We start from the raw sequence: 26,148 nt of genomic DNA, 5'->3' as shown, positions 1-26,148 counted from the left end.
ATGAACTACAGCGCCATGTTTCCCGTTCATTGATAGAATGACAGAGACATATAGGTAATGTAGTTTAAAACGTTTAGTAAAGAAATGATAAATGTTAAAATAATAAGATCTTTAATGGACAACTCGATATTTAAATATGTTTATTGTGCAAACATTTATTACATATATGAGGGACAGGCTGAAATGTAATATTTTACTGTAATCACTATTAAAAAACCTTTATGCCAGCTTTCCATGTATGTCTGAAAACTGTGCCCAACATTATTTAGTAATCATAGCATAAGCAGTTGTCCTGTTGATTTTCTCTTTGATACGCTAACCGGACTTTGAGTTACAGCCATTTGAAATGTGCATTTTTTTGCTCTTCCAGGGGCCGGTACTGGCCCCTTGGGGGTGGAAGGGCATTAAAATCTACACAGGTGTGTACTCCTCATCATGGATAACAAACTTTGTTGAATCACATTTAAATATTGGAGTATTTTATCATTTCCTCATTTTCCATTCTAACATCATGCTTGTATAGGTTTTTGATGGGTATTGTGAGACCATCTGATGAAATATGGAAATATTATAACAAAATGTTGTAATACAATAATAATAATAATAATAATAATTGATTAATTGAATAGTAGTTGATTATTTCTTTGCTTTTTTTTTGTATGAACACCAATAAATATAATGGATGAACCCACAACAACTTGCCATTATCCAGCTGCCAGTGTTGGCAGTAAACTAAAAACTATTTATATTTACACTTCACTATTACTGTTACACAAGGATAATGCACTATTCAGTAAAATAAGAAACTGTGCCAAAATGTCATTATCACCCCCTCTTCTTGCTCCTCACATGCCTGACATCAGTAATGTCCAGCTGTCATTTTGAATGCAGTAGTAGATGTACCAGAATGATCAACATCGATCTTCTTCAACTCTGCTTGAAGTGTTTGTATCAGTATAACCCACTGCAGCCTCTCTTTATTCACATTCCTTCCCTTTATTTATCTGGAAACTGCCATCCTTGTCACAACATGAAAGTATATGCAACTTTTGGTGCATTGTTGTCCCAAATATCATGAATTAGATCGAAAATATTTATGTAATATATATTTATGTATTAATAAGTAAAACAATCATGGAAATTATATGTCATTTTTTTAAATTATGAAATAAACTCAGCTTAGTTAAATTGTATTTACTCTACCAAACACCACGTTCATCATAATTTATTACACAACACTTTATTGGAGGATACAGCATAAGGTTGAAATTTGCATAAAGACAAATGAGATTCAAGATAAATAAAAACGTGTCTTCAAAAATACGTTAACGTCATAATAATCCATTCACAGACTTTACTCCTATTGCACAAATGAGCGCCACAGAATCCCATCCAGTCAACTATGATCCAGAAAACAGATTTGATATTGAGTTTAAAATAAAGATTCATTATCACAGCTGAACTGGGTTCTTGCTCTTCCCTGTACATGTCTCTATCATGTTCATGTTCTTCTTCTTCTAAACAGTTTGTTCAGTTGTACTCTACAGTACAACTGATGACCAGAAGATGTGATCACTGATGTGCTGTAGCTTTTTCTCAACCAGAGGAAGAAGTCTTAACATCCCATTGTCAGGCGTTCTTCAGTCCTGGTCTAAAAGTAAAACAAAAAAACACAGACAATTCAAGTTAAGTAGTTTAATGGACAGCCAGGTCAGCTTATGTTCTGCATGATTTAAACAGTGGTGGGCTACTCTGGCCCTCAGCGTCCACGGTCCTGTAGATTTAGCCTCAACCTCAAACCCAACTGCCTATAACTGTCTATAAGTACACCTGAAGACTTTGGTTAAAATTTTCAGGTGTGCTCAATTATGGTTGGAGGTAAACTCTCCACCTCAAAAAGGAGACAGCAAAAGGGCTAGAGTTGCCTGTTCCTGATTTAACTTTACAAAACAGCAGTACATAATATATATATATTATAATAAAAATGCAGCACAGACTGTAAGCTAAGTACTGAACAAAAACTGTTTTACCCATATTAACAGCAACCTGTTTTAAAAGATCTTTTAGAAAGGCATGCTCTCTTTTGAGCCTTGATTTCTTTCAGGACAACATACTCTTCTGTTTCTTGTTTCAAGAGCATAATTTGGTCAAAAACCAAGTGATAACCTGTACAATGTAAAATTGTTAAAATACTGCAATAAAAACTTTAAGGCAAGAATTAAGAATAGGCACAGGACTTACCGTACTCATGAAGAAGCCATGGCCATGCATAGTTTCTGCCTCTTGTGTTCCTCCGTAGCTGCACATCAGTCGTTTTTCCTCTAGGATCTTCTGTTAGTGACTTCACTTGCTATCTGTTTTAAAACACAAATACAATGTTTTAGGTCTGTGCAGTATAAGGCCTTATTTCAAGCCAAAAAAAGTATTACACATAATTTAAAGAACATTTACTATTTAATTCCTATTATACTATATTATATTATATTAACTCATTATCTTCCAAAGCTTCCCTGTCTGCTTTTATCTAAAAAAACAAACAAACAAACAAACAAAAAAAACAGAAGGAACAGTTTTTAAGAACTTTTTAAGAACTTAATAGTCCTTTGAGAGAACAACATTAAATTCTGTACTACATATTACAGCATTGCCTCAACACAAGACATACCAATGGACTTCTGTCTTCTTTGGGCATGAGATGGTCATGTTCCTTCCTCACCCTAAACAAAGGACTTCGATGAGCTTGCTTTGATATAAGGACTGGTCTTCCTTCTCTGCACAGAAAAACAAGAAAGTCTCTACTTACTCTGTGTGCAATTACTCTTGTTCTTAAAACATACAAATTGAGACAGTTATAAATAAGTTAATTTACCATACCATCCAGGAGAGCATTTGATGAGTAAATACTGATTTAAATATCTAGAAACTTTACCTGGAAAGGGCTGATCACGGCAGGTTTGCAGCGACTCACTAGTAGCTCTTGTGAGGGTCGGCTCTTAAAAGAGCTGTTGAGTTTGATGTTGTAGAGATCCTAAAAAGAAGGACTAAGTAATCTGCAAGTAATCCTGCAAGACAGAAAGGAAGGTAAATTTATTACATCACATTCAAGTTGTCAATTTACACATAACCGTAGGATTTCCTTCTGTAAAGAGTGTTGCATAATTAAATGTTAAATGCATTTATGTAATAAGTTCACTGATATGTGGGCATTTCCATGATTAAACATATGTCTTTAATAGCAAGCTATATTTATATTTAAAAGAATAAATAAATAAATAACATGTTTCACATGCAAGCAGGACATTATCAGCAGTGTAACTGATTAGATATTGAATAGACATCAGATATTCAATTATTTTGATTATGACAAAATAATCGAATATCTGATGTCATGTGACAAGTCAAATGATAATTTCCACTCTTGCAAACAGAGGTAGTTATGAGGTGCGGAGAGACATCATGTATCATTGGAACATTTTGGGCCCAATCTGTAATCATTTTAAAGAATTCAATGGAATTAATATAAACTTTTATGTGTGGGACGTCCAACTGTCCAAGAAGGGGCACAACTGATTTACAAATAAGGTGATAAATATGTACAGGATTTGACTTTAATTTTAATTTACTGTGAGACTATTTAACAAATGCTTGATAAAATGTTTGATAAAGGGTTAAAAGCAACACACACATACCATTGCAATTATTTGCCTTTGCAGCTTTCTGTCTCCTTCATCCATTTCCGAAAGGCCCTTTTTGTCTTTTCAGCTAAAACAAGAGAAAAGAAAATATCATTATTTATAATATATAGGTTTATATATAAATATATATAGGAAAGAAGTTCTTATTGACCTTACAGTTTTTGGATTTAACATTATTAGGCATTAAAAGCATGATAAGTGTTGTGGTCACTCTGTATTTACAACAAAAATCACATTAAAACGACCAATACTGTGGTAAAAAGCATGGTAAGTGTTGTTTTTTACCGTGCTTCTACAACAAATACCATTTTGAAACTACACTTGTACTACTTTGAAACTGATATGCATATGTTATATATATTGTGCAATATATTGCACGTCACGTGACAGTGTTTAATCACCCTAGTTTAGTATTTAATATAGAAAGCAATGAAAAGCAAAACCTCAGCGGAGGTGACAGATATAATGCAGTGACTGAACATGAGGGAGCTAACGTTAATCTGATTAATATCTGCAAACAGAAAAGACATTATATCAAACATTAGAACAGCGTATTTACGACTACTTACCAACATCCAGCACACGCGAACTGATGCCAAATATCGCGATGTGTTCTGAAGGAGACTTCTTCAGCGTGAGAACGGTCAGGAGTGAGAACGGGTTGACATTCACTGAGTGAATATTATGAAAATAGAATATATATTTCTCGCTAAAAATGTAATCAAACCTTATTTTTATGCAGAAACTAACTCAAAATATTGTTCATAGCAACCAAAACGTAGCAGTTTCACATTATTCTGGCGAGATCAGATAAATCTTTGCAACAACGCGCAAGCGAGTGATTATGTACATTCACTGAGTGAATATTATGAAAATAAATAATATATATTTTTTGCTTAAAATGTAATCAAACCTTATTTTGATGCAGAAAATAAAATATTGTTCATAGCAACCAAAACGTAGCAGTTTCACATTATTCTGGCGAGATCAGAAAAATCTTTGCAACAACGCGCAAGCGAGTGATTATGTACATTCACTGAGTGAATATTATGAAAATAGAATATATATTTCTCGCTAAAAATGTAATCAAAACTTATTTTTATGCAGAAACTAACTCCAAATATTGTTTTTTCACTAAAAAGTAGAGAAACGTCCGCCATGTTTTTTGTTCTCACGGCCGGGCTCTCTAAAGTCACGTGACTTGGACGCAAAACAATAGGCAAAAAAAAAATGTAACAGTCATACAATTTAAGGGCCATTATTGTAACCCCTCTACGTTTTGCACTTTGGACCAACGTAGTCAGGATACGTTTTCATATGAGACTGGGTTGGATATGCACCATATTTGAGTGGACCTTCAATTTTTCCACACCAAACTGAGCAGCTCAGGAATGATGACACACTGACACAGGGATTTAGAAACCCTTGTTTTTCTACAATTGTTCATGATCAGTATCATAATCTACATGAGGAATTTTGTGTTGTTTTCCATTTATTCATCACAACAGATCCCACAAAAACTACATTTCAAAACCTTCATGTGTCTGACTCTGCTGTATCACTGTTTGAACAGAGTCTCTAATATATGCTGTCATGGCCATTTTATTTAAAGAAATAGTTTCTTAAAAAAATGTTTTTAGTAAAAACACACATCTTCATTATAATCAAAATTATTTCCCCTTTCCAGGACATTCAAAGTCGGAGTTATATTTCTGCTGTAGAGGAGGAGGGAGGGTTTAAAGCTTTGACATCTGATGTGATCTTGATAAGTGTCTGTAAGAGAAGTCTGTTCAACAGAACATAAGGAACAAACACAATGATGCTCCATTCTTTTATTCTGCTTTCTGCATTTGCATGTAAGTATTAAAATATTTTGAGTATTGCATGTATGTATTCTGAGCAGCCAGAATTGCTAATTAATTTCTGCTCAAAAGTAAAAGTATAAAAAGTCTATTTCTTTACATTGTACAGTATACTGTATGTTATGCTGATACATCTAAAATGATTTAATTTAAATCAGTTCAGTAAAGATCTGATCTACTTTTGCAGATGCAACATATGGAAATGAAATTAAACCAACCAAAACAGAGGAGTTCAGTGTCGAGGGTTCAGGTGTTACATTATCCTGCAGTTATTCATCTGCATTTAATCTTCACTGGTACCGTCAGTATCCCGGATCAGCTCCTGAATTTCTTGTGCTCATCTCAGACAGTGCAAAAAAATCTAAGGAGTCTGATGTAGATTCCAGATTCACTACTGAAATCAGAAAAGAAAAAGAAAACCATGTGGATCTGATCATCTCCTCTGCTGCAGTATCAGACTCTGCTCTGTATTACTGTGCTCTGACGCCCACAGTCACAGGAAACACAAGATCACTGTACAAAAACCTGCTTCTGCTCAGAGTGAGGAATCAATGGTCTTCTACAGTTCAGGAGAAATGAGACTCTTGAATCTTGAATTATACTCAGATCCCCTCCAGTATGTCAAGTAGCATCTTGTTGATTCAAATAAGCCACATGCCACAAATTTGAGCATTTTTGAAATACATTATTATAAGTTAAAAGTGTTTGTCTAAAATATGGCACATATCACCTATTTGCATGTTCAAAAGTCATAAATACAATCAAGTCACATCTTTAGAAATAATTACCCACCTTTTCATGTGGCGCACAACATCAGTTACTGTATTACAGTTTTCCTCAGTCGATTAGACATTTCTCCAAACTCACTGTTCTCAAAACAGATAACACAGTAATCTGAACACTTTGTAACCCAGGTGAAAAAAGTACACTTCTATAATGTACTAAAAGTGCTTTATTTTCATGCACTAATTTTGTACGTAATATACTAAAAAATCTTCTTTAGTACTTCTTAAGAACATCTAAGTGTATCTAAAAAAAGTTAAATACAATTAAATACATCTAAGTGTATTTAAAAATATATATTTAGCTACTACTTGTAGTACACTATGGGTTCAAATGTACTATAAGTGATATCTAAATACATTTTTTAAATACAGAAATAGTATATTAAAAGCACATTTTAGTTCATATTTCATGCTGTCTCAAAATAGCACAGTTGAGTACACTTAGATGTTCTTAAGATGATCTTAAGAAGTACTAAAGAAGAATTTTTAGTATACGAAGTACAAAATTAGTGCACGAAAATAGAGCACTTAGTATAAGTATATGATAGAAATGTACTTTTTTCACCTGGGAATTGTCCTTAACAGAACAAAAAAACAACCTAAAACGAGTCAAAATTTCAATTTCAAATTTCATCCACAAGGGGTCAACATCACACTCTTCATGTATGACAATATCATGTGACAGGATTAAACAACCCGATCTCACGGCAATTCGTACGTATTTTACGAGGTGGCTAAATCGTATGAATTCATACGACCTCACTCGTACTAATTCATACGTTTTTTGCTAAATCGTATGTATTTTACGAGTTGACAAATTCGTATGAATTCATACGAATGACCTACCCCAAACCCCGCCCCTAAACCTAACCGTCACTGGGGTTTAGACAAATCGTACGAATTCGCACGAGTGAGGTCGTATGAATTTATACGAAATAGCCACCTCGTAGAATAAGTACGAATTGGTCGTGAGATAGCGTTGGGATTAAAACATTTAAAGTAGAGCTCTGTGAGAGAAGCACAGAGTTTTTGAGAGCTCAGCTCTTTCTGCTCTTTTATATCACAGAACAACGATGTTTAAATGGGCTTTGATTTCTCTGTGTCTCACAGCAGCTCATTATGATGGTGAGCTCTTTTTTCTGTTTCAGTACATTTAACAGAACAAGGTTTACTTGCATTTAGGTTATTAATTTAAGTTTACGTTCCTGATACTTCATATTAATGATTTACTCTTTTCTATCCACTTAGTGTCTTTGGGACAGGACAGAGTTGAACAGTCTTCAAGAGAAATGACTGCAAGTGAAGGAGATCAAGTTATTTTAAGGTGTAATTATACTACAACTGATACAAGTCCGTATCTCTTCTGGTACAAACAGCTACCAAACAAATCACTTACATTCATTCTAAATAAATATACATTTAGTAATGGAAATACTGAGGATGAATTTAAAGACAGATTTTCTGCAACATTTAACTCCACATCAAGATCAGTTCCTCTGATGATCCAGGATGTGTGTGTGTCTGACTCTGCTGTGTATTACTGTGCTCTGAAGCCCACTGTGACTCAAACACACTCAACACTCACACAAAAACATGCTAAATAAATAAAAACTTTGCCAAAGCAACACTATAAACCAAGTGGAAACATATAAAATGACATTTCACCAGTGAGAAGAAGTGAGACCCAACAAAAGCAGAGCATCTCTACAATATTTTCATTTAGTTATTTTTCTTTCTTCAGTTTTAACAGAGTGCAGTTCAATATGATCCAGAATGTGTTTGTGTATTTGGTTTTTAAGCAGCACATATAGGTCCCCATCACACACTCTCTGATTTCTTTCTTTCAAGGCTCTTGTTCTTGTGTTCAAAACTGTCACTTCCAACCAATCACCTGCATCTGAAGCAAAGATGAAGACACTGAAGACACACCTCTTCTGTGAGCTCTGAACTAAAGCATTAGCATCGGAGCACAGAGAACATGAACAGATCTGTAGAAACATGGAAAAACATCTGTTTCTGATTTTAATTCTGACTTCAGGTACAAAATGATTCACTTTATTCATTCTAGTGATGCAGAAAAACAGTGTAAGAAATGATTGTGTGCAACTTGACTCAGTAATTTTCTTATTTCTTTGTTTTAGGTGTGATGACAGCAGACAAGATTGGGCCAAATAAAGAAACTAACATTATAAAGAAGGAAGACGAGACTGTGACCCTCAGCTGCTCATATGAAACAGACAGCATTAATGTTTATCTTTACTGGTACAGACAGTATCCTAATGGAGAGCCTCAGTATTTAATATATAAGGCGGCACGATCAGGTAGTGGAGATGGGAGCCCCTCTGATCCTCGCTTTCAGTCGACTACATCTCAAACATCCACTGAACTCATTATTAACAGTGTGACTCTGTCAGATTCAGCTCTCTATTATTGTGCTCTAAGAGCTGGAGCCCAGTGATACAAAGTCTATGTGAAGCTGTACAAAAACTCAAATTCATTTTTCACTTTGATCTCAAGCCACATCAAACCCACAATCTATAATTCACACAATATAATTACACCAGTGGAAACACCTGTGTGTGGTTACAAATGACATTTATTTCAAGTTATAAAGGGAAATTGAAAGAAAAAGTGAAAAGATCAAAATAACATTTTGTGGATTGCTATTAATATGCAAATCATGCAATAGATGTGGACATACTGTATATCAAACAATAAAACATATTTTAAAATTAAAAAATAAAAATTACGTTTTAAAAACCTGTTAGATGCTGGCAGCATGACTATATGTAACGTATATGTAAAAGTTCATAATAACATTAAGTGTATTAGAAGTATTAGAAGTTTCTTCTAATAATACACACAAGTACAATAACAATGTCAATCGCTCTGTCTAGAATTAGTTTAGTTCATCAAATTGAAATAAACAATCAGTGCTTAAACCAGCATATGATAAAACATCAGAGCACTGCAATTTTGTTAAAGTACATCCAGAATCGTTGAGGAGGAGGAGACGTTCAGTATTGAGGAACTGTGGTTCAGTCAGACTCCTCCTGCAGGTCTCTGATATGTGACAGTGTTAGTACAACTTTATCAAAGAGAGGCTGAAACAAGAGTCTGCTGTAGATTTCAACAAGTTCATTTGATCTAAAGTATTATTTATCAATTTCTGTGATGGCAAACTGGCAAAGAATTGTAGTCTTCTTCATCACATATTTCTGGGGTAAGTCAGATTCTGTAAGTATTCATGCTGTAATATTCTTCTAATATGAATATGAGATCCTCATCAGTGATGTTATACATTACAGGATGTGATTCTCTGGACAGAGTTGAACAAAATCCAGGAGTTCAAACTGCTGTTGAAGGTGCAGCTGTAACAATCAACTGTCAATATGAAACAACAGATGTTTCACCATATCTGTTCTGGTACCAGCAAAAAGTGAATGGATTTCCAGAATACATGCTGAACAGATTTGGTACAAAAGACAAGCAGTTTGAGGATAGATTTAGCAGCAATCTCAACACAACTTCAAAATCATTTCCACTGACAATCCAGGATCTGCGTGTGTCAGACTCTGCTCTGTATTACTGTGCTCTGAGGCCCACAGTCACAGGAAACACAAGAACACTGTACAAAAACCTGACACAGCTGAAGGTGTTCAACTAATTTCCTTCCATAAAAATCTATTTGAATTAAAGTTAGATTATGAATTCATAAATGATAAATATATGAAGGTGAAAACTATAGTTGCAGCAGTGATAAATTATGCTTATCTTCCTGGAAACTAATAATGATATTTATTCACACAAGTAAATTATTGACTGAATGTTAATTTATATATGGTTCGACTTGCTTTCTTTATCTAAGCTGTGTGAACTGTACAGAACCAGATGAATTCCTGTTTTAGTAGCACTGAAACATGAGCTGCATCCCTAAATGCATGCATCTAAACAGAGAATATCTGATGATAATCTGGTTTATGTTTCTGAAACACTATAACAACCAAACTATGAGCAATTAATCCAGATCATATTTTATATGTTGAGATCTGAGGATTTATATCATATGACAGAGATAGTAAGTAACCACAAGAGGGCGCTATGAACTATAGCAATAGAGATGACACTGTGGAGTATGAACATGAAACTGATCTGCTCTCTGGAAGAGGGAGGGTTTAAAACATTGATATCTGGTGAGATATTCTTAAACTTCAGACAGACCATAAGGAACAAACACAATGATGCTCCAATCTGTCATTCTGCTTTCTGCCTTTGCATGTAAGTACTGAAGTGTTTTGTATCTCCAGTAATGAGCAGCCAGAACATGTGTCAAGTAAAAAGTGTATTATATATTGAATTCTATGCTGATACATCTAAAATAAATAAAATTCAAACACAAGTTATTAAAAGATTTGATACTTTTGCAGATGCAACATATGGAAATGAAATTAAACCAACCAAAACAGAGGAGTTTGCTGTCGAGGGTTCAGGTGTTACATTATCCTGCAGTTATTCATCTGCAAATAATCTTCAATGGTACCGTCAGTATCCCGGATCAGCTCCTGAATTCCTTGTGTTCATCTCAGATGTTGCTAAATCTCAGGAGTCTTATGTAGATTCCAGATTCACTGCCAAAGTCACTAAAGTCAAAGAAAACTCTGTGGATCTGATCATCTCCTCTGCTGCAGTATCAGACTCTGCTCTGTATTACTGTGCTCTGAGGCCCACAGTCACAGGAAACACAAGAACACTGTACAAAAACCTGACACAGCTGAATGCCTTACTAAACAGACTGAAGCACATAACAATAGAAATAATCACATTCCCAAACTGCCAATTCAGACACAGAACAAAAGTCTGATGGAACAAAAAGAAACATTTATAATGAGATATAATAACTTTGTACAAACCCAACATTAAATGTATTTATATGTGCTGTAATGCAAGGTGCATTTCACAGTGTAACTGCTAGACGCATTTATAAAGAATAAAACATTAAAATATACAAGAAGAAAAGAAACAGAATGCAGAGAAACCACTAAACTACTAAAATGAATCTTGATTCTTAGATTATAATGCTTTTTGGTAACCATAAGATGGCGATATTCACCACATATTCATATGATCAAGCCTCATTACAGGATCGTTAGCTCCTCCTTTCTATTTACAAAATAACAGATATCTCATTTACAGCTCTTGTTCATTCCCTCGTTCATTCATTTATTTGTCTATACAATAAAAATTAGTCTTCGGTTTTATCAGTATTTGCAAATATTTTTTTAAAGTTTTTACTCTTTAAATATTTTTGAAGAGTTTTTACTCTTCAAACATTTTTGAAGGTTTTGTTTCTATATTAATTGAATTATAAACTCAATTGTAAACTGTCGAACAGCTTCATCTCAACAGAGAGCAGGAAGTTCCTGAGTGACTTTATGACTCAGTTCCTCCTGAGTAACTGCAGAAACTCAGAGCATCAACACAACTGATCTGACTTAGAGAACATGGACAGACACTTGGTTCTGATTTTAATCATGACTTCAGGTAAAATATCATTTGATGTCAGAGATATGGAAAATAGATAATTAAGTGTAATGTGACTGAAACCCACATGTTTTTTTAAAATGTATGCACATTTGTTTATGTTCATGTTTGCAGGTACAATGGCTGCAGACCAGATTGGGCCAAATAAGGGTGCAGATTTCATCCATACAGAAGGAGAGTCTGTGACACTGAGCTGCTCATATGAGACAGACAGCCAATATGTTACACTTTACTGGTACAGACAGTATCCTAATAGTGAACCTCAGTATTTAATATGGAAATATGCTCGTTCATACAGTGGTACTGGGAGCCCCTCTGATCCTCGCTTTCAGTCGACTACATCTCAATCATCCACTGAACTCATTATTAACAGTGTGACTCTGTCAGATTCAGCTCTCTATTATTGTGCTCTATGGAGCCCAGTGATACAAAGTCTATGTGAAGCTGTACAAAAACTCAAATTCATTTTACTCTTTGAAACTAAACCACATCAAAACCACAATCTATTATACACAGAAATTAAAAAAAAAAAAAAAAAAGTGGAAACACCTGCATGTGAGTGTAATAAAAAATTGTATCCAGATATACAGTACATGTTAAAAAATAAGTAGCAATAGAAGTGAAACAATTCACAAAAGATAAACAAGTTTGTAAGCAATTTTGACATTCACAGACTACATAATAAATTCAGTCATTTCACCTAATCCTTCTGAGGCAAAAACAGTCAGTCAGATTTCAGACATTAGCAATATATACTGAATCAAAGTAAATCAGTAAATGTGATCTCTTTCTGTAACTTTGTAACACTAAACTAAACCACAGTGTCAAAATGGCTGATAATAGCTCTATTGCATATTTGGTAAGAGCATTTTTATACATTTGCTTTATGTATGTTTGAGTTAAATGTATTTTCCAGAGTGCTGAGGACAGGACAGAGTCTCTTCTGGTACAAAAAGTAGCCAAACAAATGACCAAAGTGATCTGCCACACTGAACTGCACATCAGGAACAGTTCCTCTGATGATTCAGGATCTGCTGTATTTCTGCGCTCTGAAGCCCACTGTGATCACATGTGTCTCACTTTCAGTCAAAAACAGGCAGCTCTACAGCAGACCAGTTCCTGTCATGTGTTATGATGGACAGCACAATAAATATATTGTCAGAGAAGATCTCACTGCTGATGTGCAGACCAAAATGATCCTAAATGAAAAGAAGTTACACATAATGAATATGTCTCTCAATCAGTAGCCTAAAGAGTCACATAAGGACAAAAAAATAATAATTACGTTTACATTTTTTAGGTGGACACAATTACAATGTTTTAGGGAATATGATTAAAGTAATAACCTAATAATATTATATAGAAACAAATGAATAAATAACAGTAGAATTGTCCATTTTGATTGAATGGTTTGTTGAATCAGAAGAGTCTTTTAAAAACAATTCATTCACTTAAAGCATTGTTAACTTTTTTGGGCTGCACAAATCGAATGAAACACATCATCAGAGTAGATAAAGACACAAATGCAGCGCAGCGTTTCACAGGAAGATCTTTAGTGCCGAACACTGAATATCAGAGAGTCGCTGTAAGAAACTACAGAACAGAGCGCTGAGAGCACGAGCAAACTCACATCAGCTTTTAAACATGGAAAAACATCTCAGTTTGATTTTAATGGTAAGCAACCACACTCTTTCCATTACAGTATAGTGATATGGATTATTCAAATGTAATGTATATCAATTTATATTGTATGCATGATCTCATGTTTGTAACACATTTCTTTGTTCATGTTTTTAATTTTGACCTATGGTAAGCAGCCACACTTTTCACTACAGTATAGTGAGTATATGGATTATTCAAATGTAATGTGTATCAATGTATATTGTATGCATGATCTCACATGTTTATAACACATTTCTTTCTGTTCATGTTTGCAGGTGTGATAGCTGAGGGCCTGATTTGACCAAATATGGGTTCAAATCTCATCATTAGAGAAGGAGAGTCTGTGACACTGAGCTGCTCATATGATACAAGCAGCAGTTATGTCAGACTTTACTGGTGCAGACAGTATCTTAATAGAGAACTACAGTATTTAATGTTTCAGGTGTCTACATCCCAATCAACCAATTACCTCATTAATGATGGTGTGACTCTGTCAGATTCAGCTCTCTATTATTGTGCTGTAAGAGTAGCATCCAAGTGATATAAAGTCTATGTGAAGCTGTACAAAAACTCAAATTCATTTTTTTATTTTCACCACTTTGAACATACACCTGCTACCCACAATATTTTATGCAACAACTGTGCATGGTAATGTATGAGATTATTTCTCTGATAATAAAGAAACTAATAGTTGGTATTGATGAAGACCTGTGGCTTGTTCTGTTTTCAATTGTGACACGTGCCGTTTTATTTCATTTTACTGTTTTTCCTCAACTCATTGCAACCAGCATGACTCTTTAGAAAAGTTTCTGGATGGTAAAGGCAATTATTTACTTAATAGGGCAAATTAGCAGATAGAGTAGCATGAGTGATTTATTGACAACGCACAAACTAAAGAACACAGACGCAGCCAATTCAGGCACAAAATGGGTTAATACATGTTTTTTCAGCATTAAAGGTCCCGTTCTTCGTGATCCCATGTTTCAAACTTTAGTTAGTGTGTAATGTTGTTGTTAGAGTATAAATAAAATCTGTAAAATTTTAAAGCTCAAAGTTCAATGCCAAGCGAGATATTTTATTTAACAGAAGTCGCCTACATCGAACGGCCAGTTTGGACTACATCCCTCTACTTCCTTCTTTAATGACGTCACTAAAACAGTTTTTTGACTAACCTCCGCCCACAGGAATACACAAAAAAAGGGGGCGTGGTCTTGTTGCGCTCCCACGGAGAAGAGCAAGAGTTGCGTTTGTAGAGTGTGTTTGTCGCCATGTCGTCGAAACGGTGTTATTTTCATCCCGCAGTCCAATCACCTTTGTTTGGCCTTCCCAGGGACGCTGTACTTAGAGATCAATGGTTACAATTTATGTTTAACTCGGTTCCCGAAAATTATAATCCACATGTAAAACTCATAGACTGTAAAAAATATGGACGTAGTGTCCGTGACGTCACCCATAGAGATCTGAACAGCAGTTTTGAAGCAAAAATGAGGCCGCGGCCATCTTAGCTGCACGTGACCGCACGTCACTCACGGATAACTGAAAATGGGCAAAGAGGCGGGACATAGTTGGAGCCCATGCGACTTGTTGCTGAAACCACGCCCGCCTAGCATATCTATCTTAGATACTATCTAAAATATTAATAAAGATAACAATATTAGAAAGTACTAAAGGTTTACTGTCAGTCTACGGTGATTTTAAGATAACGTTATAGATGCTCCAACACCAGTAGGCTAATTAATTTGTGTGGGGTGTGCAAATAACACAAATCAAATGGGATTTCATACCTTTATAATGAAATAGAGATCGCGAGATGAATCCAATCCGTTGCACTTGGTAATGTCCATTTCAAAACATAAAACATCGTTTATAATGTAAAACTCTATAACGTTACGTATAGGTAACGTACCAGATATCTGTATAACTTTCAAATGTTCTCTCAAACTAATGAGCACGTGTCCAAAGTATAATTTTTCAAAATAGTGCAGCAGTTTTAGTCTAGTATCCAAGCAGTTCTGTCGGAGTTGTATATCCTCCTGGTATTGTCATTGTAGTAAATCTCAGGAACAAAACATTTAGCCAATGCCACGACGATCCAACAACGTGTGTTCCGCATGCGAGCACATGTACACAGACTGACATCTGTCTCAAGTATGCAGCAAGCCATATATTGTATAAAATAATCCAGAAAAAAAGCACAAATACGACTGAGATGCCAAATTCAGCGGCTGGAATGAGCTGCTGAGGTAACATGACGGCTCACAGACAGCAGCGGCATACCTGTCACTCAAGTGACCACGCCCTTAATTATGCAGAACTTTAAGGCTTAATATAACAAACCTTAGTAAATCATGTATCATAGTTTATTTAAATACTCTCCCCACCTAAATTTTGCATCTGAAAGGAAAACTCCTACAAATACATATGCAATGAGGTCAGCCGCAAAAATAACTGTTCATGCCTTTTCATCGCTAATTTTTCACTGCCTTTAGTAAATCCTGACAGTAGTTTTCTTTTGTTGTTATTTTTCACGTCAAAAGAGGGTTTGCCCTGGTGTAAGCTGTTAGTAAATCTGGTCCTGAGGCTTTTTATCAAAAAGTGTGTCTGTAAGTCCAATGCTTCAAAATGTAAACATAATGTGGTCACGTGTTAGAAATACATGATTTCACCACTGGGGGGCAGCATCACTTAAAGTGTCATCAGCAGTGTGTCATGTGAGGACCTAGAGCTTGAAGACTTGAAATATCAAGAGAAGAGCAGCAGAGAGGAATCAGAGAGCTTCAGTAAAGATACAGAGACACATTCATTGAATATATGTTAAAATAATCTCTTTATCTCAGCAATGCAAAAACTGATTATTATTACTCTTTTCTTCACAACACGGGACTTTGGTAAGAAAGACAATCTATTACACTTCAGTATTTGTTTTAGTTATGTACTCAATATATGTAAGTTATAAAAAGTTGTATATCTACTTTCCAGTGTGCTGGGGACAAGACAGAGTTGAACAGCCTTACAGAGAAATGACTGCAAATGAACAAGATCAAGTTACTCTCCTGTGCAATTATTCTACCATTTATACAAATGCATATCTCTTCTGGTACAAACAGCTACCAAACAGATCACCAGCATTTATTCTGAGTGAATTTACAGTTGGTAAAGGAAATACTGAGGATGAATTTAAAGACAGATTTAATGCAACATTGAACTCCAGATCAAGATCAGTTCCTCTGATGATCCAGGATGTGTGTGTGTCAGACTCTGCTGTGTATTACTGTGCTCTGAAACCCACTGTGACTCAAACACACTCAACACTCACACAAAAACATGCTAAATAAATAAAAACTCTCCAACTTTGCCAAAGCAACACTATAAACCATTAGAAACATATTATAAAATCATATTTCATGAAGTGAGAATCCCATCAGTAATAAACAATAAATAATGTGCTTTTTGTGAAGTTCGACTCAAGCAGAGCAGATCTACAGTATTTAAATTGTTTTTATTATTTTTTATCTCTTTAATTTTAACAGAGTGCAGGGTAACGCTTTAGATTACAGCCCGGAAAGTACTGCGTAATTACAACGAATTTACAGCATAACTTTCAATAATTATAGTGTAACTATACAGTAAGTATGTGTAAGTATAGGGGAACAATATGTAAAGTATTGGGAATAAAGGGGTAACAACCAGGAAAATAACAAATTATTTATACTGTAAATATTTTATATCTAAGGGGTACTTATGACATATAACTAAGGGGTAAGTATGACATTACGGGCCGTAAATTAAAGTGGAGCTTGTTACCCTCTTATTTCATGTAGTTACAGGGTAAGTAATTAATAAAATGCAAACAATCTGATATCACTGACTCCGAAACCTTTATTTGAAAAACAACTTTATTAAAAACAGGTCTACAACACTTATTATTCATTTTTTTAAATCAACTTTTCATTTCAAACTCTAAAGTCCTGACAGAAAGTAACAAGTTTTGTCCGTTTTTTGGTTGTTGTTGTTTCTCGCTTGGCTTCCTCCTGCTCTTGTTTCTCAGCTGATGAATCTTAAGAAGGAATCTCATTGCTGTTCTGTATTATAAGAAAATACAGTACACCCCGAAATTTTCTCATGGTTTAGGCTATTCATCTTTCCGCTTCCGACCAGCTGTCACCAGCGCCTGCATGAGAGTCGACTTTGCGTTCAACGAAGCATATTAACGAGCAACGCGAAGCTTTCATGACGTTCTCGCGGGAGATTCATGTGAAACTCGCGCGAGAACTGCCGTCTCTGTTATTCTGTCTTGTTTGTTTCTCATTCTCATTATCTGTTATTCTGTGTATTTTGTTGTGAGCATTACTAAAAAAATTATTAAAAAAAAAACTGACGGCATCCAACATCTGCGTGAGTTTCTCGGCACGCCTACGTCACGCTTCAAGTTACGTCAAGCATGAACTCTCAACCCTCGCATGCACGCACAAAAGACAGTTGGTCGAAAGTTTTAAAAAATATTCAAATATTTGGTATTTTTCTTACAAATACGTATCGTTTCTCTTCAGAAGACATCGATTCATCCATTGGGGTCGTATGGATTACTGTAGTTATTGCTGTTTGTGCTGTTTGATGCTTCGACTTTTAGGAACACTTGAGCTTGCAATATAAAGCATTCCCAGATGATTTATTTTTTTCCTAAAATCCTTTTTTGTATTCATCTTAAGAAGGAAAGTCGTATACATCTCAGATGGCATGAGGGTAAAAGATGAGTAAACGGTGAGCACATTTCCGGGTGTAACGTTACAGTATTTTTTAAATACAGAATAGCAAATGGGATTCCCTCTTAAGATTCATCAGTGGAAAGAAAGAAAAAGAGGAACAAGAGGAGGAGGCAGCCAAGCAAGAGAAACGAATAAGAAGTGTTGTAACTTTCAATTTGTTTTGAAATAAGTTGTTTTTCAAATAAAGTTTTCCAAGTGATATGACTTTTTGCGTTTTTTATTTATTTATTTATTTATTTTTTATTAATTACTTACCCTGTAACTACATGAATTAAGAGGGTAACAAGCTCCACTTTAATTTACGGCCCGTAATGTCATATTTACCCCTTAGTTATATGTCATACGTACCCCTTAGTTATAAAATATTTACATTATAAATAATTTGTTATTTTCCTGGTTGTTACCCCTTTATTCCCAATACTTTACATATTGTTCCGCTATACTTACACATACTTACTGTATAGTTATACTATAATTATTGAAAGTTACGCTGTAAATTCGTTGTAATTACGCAGTACTTTCCGGGCTGTAATCTAAAGTGTTACCGAGTGCAGTTCAATATGATCCAGAATGTGTTTGTGTATTTGGTTTTTAAGCAGCACATATAGGTCCCCATCACACACTCTCTGATTTCTTTCTTTCAAGGCTCTTGTTCTCGTGTCCAAAACTGTCACTTCCAACCAATCACCTGCATCTGAAGCAAAGATGAAGACACTGAAGACACACCTCTTCTGTGAGCTCTGAACTAAAGCATTAGCATCGGAGCACAGAGAACATGAACAGATCTGTAGAAACATGGAAAAACACCTGTTTCTGATTTTAATTCTGACTTCAGGTACAAAATGATCCACTTTATTCATTCTAGTGATGCAGAAAAACAGTCGTGCAACTTGACTCAGAAATGTTCTTATTTCTTTGTTTTAGGTGTGATGACTGCAGATAAGATTGGGCCAAATAAAGAAACTGTTATAAAGAAGGAAGACGAGACTGTGACCCTCAGCTGCTCATGAAACAGACAGCAATTATGTCAGACTTTACTGGTACAGACAGTATCTTAATGGAGAACCTCAGTATTTAATATATAAGGAACGATCAAGTAGTGGAGGTGGGAGCCCCTCTGATCCTCGCTTTCAGTCGACTACATCTCAAACATCCACTGAACTCATTATTAACAGTGTGACTCTGTCAGATTCAGCTCTCTATTATTGTGCTCTAAGAGTTGGACCCCATTGATACAAAGTCTATGTGAAGCTGTACAAAAACTCAAATTCATTTTTCACTTTGATCTCAAGCCACATCAAACCCACAATCTATAATTCACATAATATAATTACACCAGTGGAAACACCTGTGTGTGGTTACAAATGACATTTAGTTCAAGTTATAAAGGGAAATTGAAAGAAAGATGGAAGGGATCAAAATAACAGACTAATAAGATCATCCCACATGACTTTAGTACATCACAGTTTGATAAATGTGATTAAACATTACATTATCATCCGATATCTCATCTGCTTGAGTCTGCCTGAAAAAGTCAGATCAATCCAATAAATTTCATTTTACTTCTGATTTAATCTGATTAATCGATTCTGACTTTACTTACACTGTTTGTGAATTATATCACATTATAAAATTGCATTTTGTTGATTGTTATTAATATGCAAAATCATTAATCATAATAGATGTGGACATATATCACAAACAATACAACATACATATTTTAAAAATTATACATTATACAGTTATAATTATAATAACAAATATATATTAATAAACATGATTTAGATGCTGGCAGCGTGAAAATATGTCATGTTAATGCTCAGAAAATCTATTAAGAAGAATGTATCATTCCTCAAATCTTATATAAGGCTGAACCCTATATGTAATATTATTTTACACAACCAGTCATAGGACATTGCACTCCATGGTTTATATAATTAAATATTCAAAAATTAAAAATAAGTTTCAAAAACGAGGTGGTTAATACACTAAATTCACCAGCAGGGGGAAGCATCCCTTAAATTCTTGTGCAGTTGCTGAAAATAATAAAGAGAGATTCACCATAAGGAGAGACTCACATTAGTTGTTTTTCTCTCACTCTCTTCAACTCAGAGCAACAATGACAAAATGGCTGATTATTGCTCTTTTCTTCACGGCACATGATTTAGGTAAGAACAGTCTTTCGTCATTTACACTTTATTTATTTGAGTATCTGTAAATGATTGTTAATTCATGTCCATCTCTTCCAGTGTGCTGGGGACAGGACAGTGTTGATCAGCCTTCAAGAGAAGAGACTTCTGCTGAGGGAAATCAAGTGACTTTATTGTGTAATTATACCCTCATGAGCGCTGCAAATGCTTATCTCTTCTGGTACAAACAGCTTCCAAACAGATCACCAACATTCATTCTGAGTGAATTTTCCATTGGGAAAGGAATGACAGAGCCTGAATTTGAGGAGAGATTTCATGCCAAACTGGATTCCACATTAGGATCAGTTCCTCTGATGATCCAGGATGTGTGTGTGTCTGACTCTGCTGTGTATTACTGTGCTCTGAAGCCCACTGTGACTCAAACACACTCAACACTCACACAAAAACACATTTCTCTGACATTGATGACAAATACATAACCATAATGAATCGTTGAGGAGGAGGAGACGTTCAGTATTGAGGAACTGTGGTTCAGTCAGACTCCTCCTGCAGGTCTCTGATATGTGACAGTGTTAGTACAACTTTATCAAAGAGAGGCTGAAACAAGAGTCTGCTGTAGATTTCAACAAGTTCATTTTATCTAAAGTATTATTTATCAATTTCTGTGATGGCAAACTGGCAAAGAATTGTAGTCTTCTTGATCACATATTTCTGGGGTAAGTCAGATTCTGTAAGTATTTATGCTGTAATATTCTTCTAATATGAATATGAGATCCTCATCAGTGATGTTATACATTACAGGATGTGATTCTCTGGACAGAGTTGAACAAAATCCAGGAGTTCAAACTGCTGTTGAAGGTGCAGCTGTAACAATCAACTGTCAATATGAAACAACAGATGTAATGCAAAATCTCTTCTGGTACCAGCAAAAAAAGAAAGGATTTCCAGAATACATGCTGGACCGATTTAGTAGTAATGAAATGCGGTTCAGGGATCGATTTCGCAGTGAACTCAACACAATTTCAAAATCATTTCCATTGATGATCCAGGATGTGTGTGTGTCTGACTCTGCTGTGTATTACTGTGCTCTGAAGCCCACTGTGACTCAAACACACTCAACACTCACACAAAAACCCTGTGAGCATCTGAGTAGTGTTGTTCATCCCCTTATGTGATTACTTCCACTGTTATAAGGACTCTGTGTATTAACATAAAAACAACAACAAAAACAACAGATTCACATTTGCCACAAGCACTAAAATGCTTTGCTAATTGTTACTTATATAATTTATTCCTTCCTTTATGAAAACCTCTTAAAACAACATAAATGTACATTACTTTTGATTAATTCATATTCAAGTGCAAGTCAGAAGAAACTGCATTGAATCTTCAAACAAAACAAAAACAAAACAATCAAGAAGTCGTTGTTGCTTTTTAGCTGATAATGTGATCTGATCTATACTAACAACAGCTGTTTATTTCATTTTATTTCATTTTAAAATGGTTTTGGATTTTGTTACTGATTTTGTTAATTATCCAGATTGGCAGAGTGTGTTAAAGAAGTAAAACATTGGATGACCAGTAATTTTCCTCTGTTAAATTCAGATGAAACTGAGGTATTAATTATTGGACCAAAAACTTGTACACAGAATCTCACAGACTACAATCTGCATTTAGAAGGATGTACTGTTACTCCATCCTCTGCAGTTAAAGACCTGGGTGTTATATTAGACAGCAACTTGTCTTTTGAAAATAAAATATTTCATATGTTAAGAAAACAGTCTTCTTCCAGCTCAGAAACATTGCTAAGTTACAGAACATGTTATCTGTTTCTGATGCAGAAAAGTTAGTTCATGAATTCATGATGTCTAGTCTGGATTACTGTAATGCATTACTAGCTGGTTGTCCTTCTTCCTCAGTAAACAAGGTACAGTTAGTCCAAAATGCAGCTGCTAGAGTTTTAGGTCAAGAAAATATGATAACACCAATTTTATCATGTTCCAAACTGGTTACCTATTCAGTTCCATATCGATTAAGTATTGTTATTGCTATATGTCCTAACTATTGTTAACATGTATTCATTACTTCCATTGTTTCTACCTTAAATTAATTTGCTATATTATAATTATTATAACATTGTTAGCTAACTGTGTGATTATATGTAAATTACATAATTTAGACACAGTCAACTCTGAAAACAGATTACTCCAAATTGTAATGTTGACATGCACTGCCTGTAAAGCTGCTTTGAAACAGTATGTATTGTGAAAAGCGCTATACAAATAAATGTGTGTGTGTGTAGGTGTGTGTGTGTAGGTGTGTGTGTGTGTGTGTGTGTTACAATGGAAAATGGGACACAGAAGTTAATTTTTTCTAGCCTGAAGATGGCGCTATCTACATACACATGACACCACCTCATGTTTATTATTGTAAGTCTTGATTGAAAAGAAACATCTGCGGTTGAACATCATCACTATCTCAACATGACAAGCAGAAAACAAAGCTTCTATGAATGACATTTTCCCATTTCCTTTCACAGATAACAAAGATGTCTCACAGAATGCCTGTTTTATTCATTTTGGCCTTTAATTTGTATGGTAAGTAATCAAACCTTTATTGCTGTAAATAACTGCATTATTAAAATGACATTGCTTGTATAATTATGTTATTATGCATTCACAGGATGTTTTGGGAAAGACACTGTTAATCAGTCAAATGAGACAAAAACTGCCACTGAAGGACATCAGGTTACCCTGAGCTGTGAATATGAAACACTTCAGTCTGCTCCGTATCTTTTCTGGTACATTCAACGCTTTAATGGCCTTCCTGAATATATACTGATGAAATACAAGTTTGGATCAAGTAGCAGTTCTGAATTTGAAGAGAGATTTAATGCCAGTTTGGACTCGAATTCAGTTCCTCTGACAATCAAGAACCTGTGTGTGTCTGACTCTGCTGTGTATTACTGTGCTCTGAACCCCACTGTGACTCAAACACACTCAACACTCACACAATAACTACTCTCTCACATTGATAAAAATGAATAACTATAATGAATCAAATAATAATAAAATAATATAGTCATTGAGAACAACAACATAAAATGTACAATCATTTAATGGTAAAAGTCTCTTAAATTTTTTTTTAAAGCTTCTTCTAATGATATCCCCAAGTACAATAATGTCAAATGATCTTCTAGCATTAGTTTAGTTCATCAAATAAAAAAAAGGGGTCAGTGCTTGTATGTATTTGAAGAAACTGCTAAAACAAACATCAAAACATTGAAAAGTATTAAAAGTACATCCAGAATCCTTAAGGAGGAGGAGACGTTCAGTATTGAGGAACTGTGGTTCAGTCAGACTCCTCCTCAGAGCTCCTCCCACTGCAGTCATTTATCTATTCAATGCTTTTTATCATTTATCACATTTAGTTTAGTGCACATGTATAAACCTTAAAGAAAGATACACAGCTAACCTCAAACCATTATCAACACCTGTTTAAACTGAGGAATCAACATGGACAGATATCTAGTAGTGATTGCCATTACAGTTTCAGGTGGATATAATTTACACTTTTAAAATCTCCTGGTGTTTTTGGCAAGAGAAACTGTCTGATGATTTAATGCTCTATTGTGATTTCTCAAATTGTATTGCAGGTGCATTTGCTGATAGTATTGGTCCAGTTGACAAGGACACTAATATGATCATTAGAGAAGGAGAGTCTGTGACACTGAGATGCTCATATGATGCTAGCAGCAGTTATGTCTATCTTTACTGGTACAGACAGTATCCAAACAGAGAACCAGAATATTTACTGTATAAAGGTGCTCAATCAAATCGAGGAGAGCTGGATAAAACAGAGCAGCGGTTTCAGCCAACTTCATCCCAATCATCCACTGAACTCATTATTAACAGTGTGACTCTGTCAGATTCAGCTCTCTATTATTGTGCTTTAAGAGTATCAGCCCAGTGATACAAAGTGCCTGAGAAGCTTTACAAAAACTCACATCTCAAATTCTTGCTTTAAAAGCCAGTAATCAAATATTTATCACACCACATTTATATTTCTAAACCACTGGGACTGTATGTGGTAACACCTGTTGAACAATTCTGGAGTAATGAAGAGAGTGGAGAAGAGAGGATATGACATCACACTAGAAGAACTTGTTGTATGGGATGTTTATCCACCTTATTTTGCAAAGAGGATGAGACCGGAAACCCGACACATTCAAGTTACAAATGGCCGTACCCACATTTTTTACATTAAAAATAAGGTGAACGCAGTTTGTTTACGTCATGTTTTAAAGATTTTCCTGAGCATAACTCCATACGGTGATGTAGATAATCAAAACTGAATTATACTCTCATTCTCAACTGTAAAATAGGGCCAATCCATCGTATGTTCCACATGAAGATCAGTTTCTCTGATGATCAGGATGTGTATCTGACTCTTCTGTACTGTGATCTGAAGCCGCTGTGACAACAGATCACTGAGATCAAAACAGCTCCTGCCATTATATTACATTCACTAACACCAAATACAATAAATATAAAAAAGAGAGAATACATTACAATGTAAAAATAGTTTCATAAGCATGATATTAAAGGGACAGTTCAACCCGATCTCACGGCAATTCGTACGTATTTTACGAGGTGGCTAATTCGTATGAATTCATACGACCTCACTCGTACTAATTCATACGTTTTTTGCTAAATCGTATGTATTTTACGAGTTGACAAATTCGTATGAATTCATACGAATGACCTACCCCAAACCCCGCCCCTAAACCTAACCGTCACTGGGGTTTAGACAAATCGTACGAATTCGCACGAGTGAGGTCGTATGAATTTATACGAAATAGCCACCTCGTAGAATAAGTACGAATTGGTCGTGAGATAGCGTTGGACAGTTCACACCAAAATGAAAATTCTCCCATTATTTACTCACCCTCATCATGTCCTAAACCTACATGAATTACTTTCTTCTGCAGAACACAAAATAAGATATTTTGAAATATATTGGTACCCAAACAGTTTCGGTTCCCATTCACTTCTATTATGGACAAAAAACACTGAGACATTTCTCAAAATATCCTTTCATGTTAAACAGAGGAAAGAAAGTCATGCCGGTTTGGAACAAACATGAGGCAAATAAATGATGACAAAACTGAACTATCGCTTTAACCAATTCAACTAACAACTTTATTCCATATTTTTTATTTTATCTTTTTAATTAATCTGCACTTTTTCCATATAATTGAGAAATGCAAGAGGATTAAAATATATTCAATCAAACTTTATGTGAAATATTTAATACCATGACACGCATGAATGAATCACAAATCCTTCATGCTCTCTGCATTCAGATACTGTGGTATAGTCTGTCTCCTCCTCCAGGTGTTTGTAAATGTCTTCAGTGTAACTTTAGCAAAGAGAGTCTGAAGCAGAAAGGGGGTTAAAACTGCTGTTCATTCAGTTTAGTTTAATTCATACAGCACAATTACAGTATTATGATGACACACTGGAAAAAATATTTTGTGTTGTTTATCTCATATTTCTTGGGTAAGTAGATATTTAAACATATTTAATTTGAGAATAAATGATTGAATGAATTAAATTGGTAAATGTTTTTCTAAATTTCAGGGTGTAAATCTGAGGATGCCGTCCAGCAGAATATGAGAGTTCAAA

General features: G+C 35.0%; 1 long non-coding RNA gene across 1 annotated transcript; it reads right to left on the bottom strand.

The window, feature by feature from the left end:
- Positions 1-1,216: 1,216 nt before the first annotated feature.
- LOC137003645 (uncharacterized) lies at positions 1,217-3,992 on the bottom strand. The gene is made up of 5 exons (XR_010892018.1): positions 3,690-3,992; positions 2,930-3,062; positions 2,666-2,771; positions 2,242-2,354; positions 1,217-1,651 (listed from the first exon to the last, which is right to left on the bottom strand). It is a non-coding gene; the product is annotated as an uncharacterized lncRNA (long non-coding RNA).
- Positions 3,993-26,148: the final 22,156 nt, after the last annotated feature.

The sequence above is a fragment of the Chanodichthys erythropterus genome, chromosome 16, assembly GCF_024489055.1.
Source record: "Chanodichthys erythropterus isolate Z2021 chromosome 16, ASM2448905v1, whole genome shotgun sequence".
Taxonomy (NCBI): domain Eukaryota; kingdom Metazoa; phylum Chordata; class Actinopteri; order Cypriniformes; family Xenocyprididae; genus Chanodichthys; species Chanodichthys erythropterus.
The sequence above is the reverse complement of the archived record's forward strand: the minus strand, read 5'-3'. Positions and strand labels throughout refer to the sequence as shown.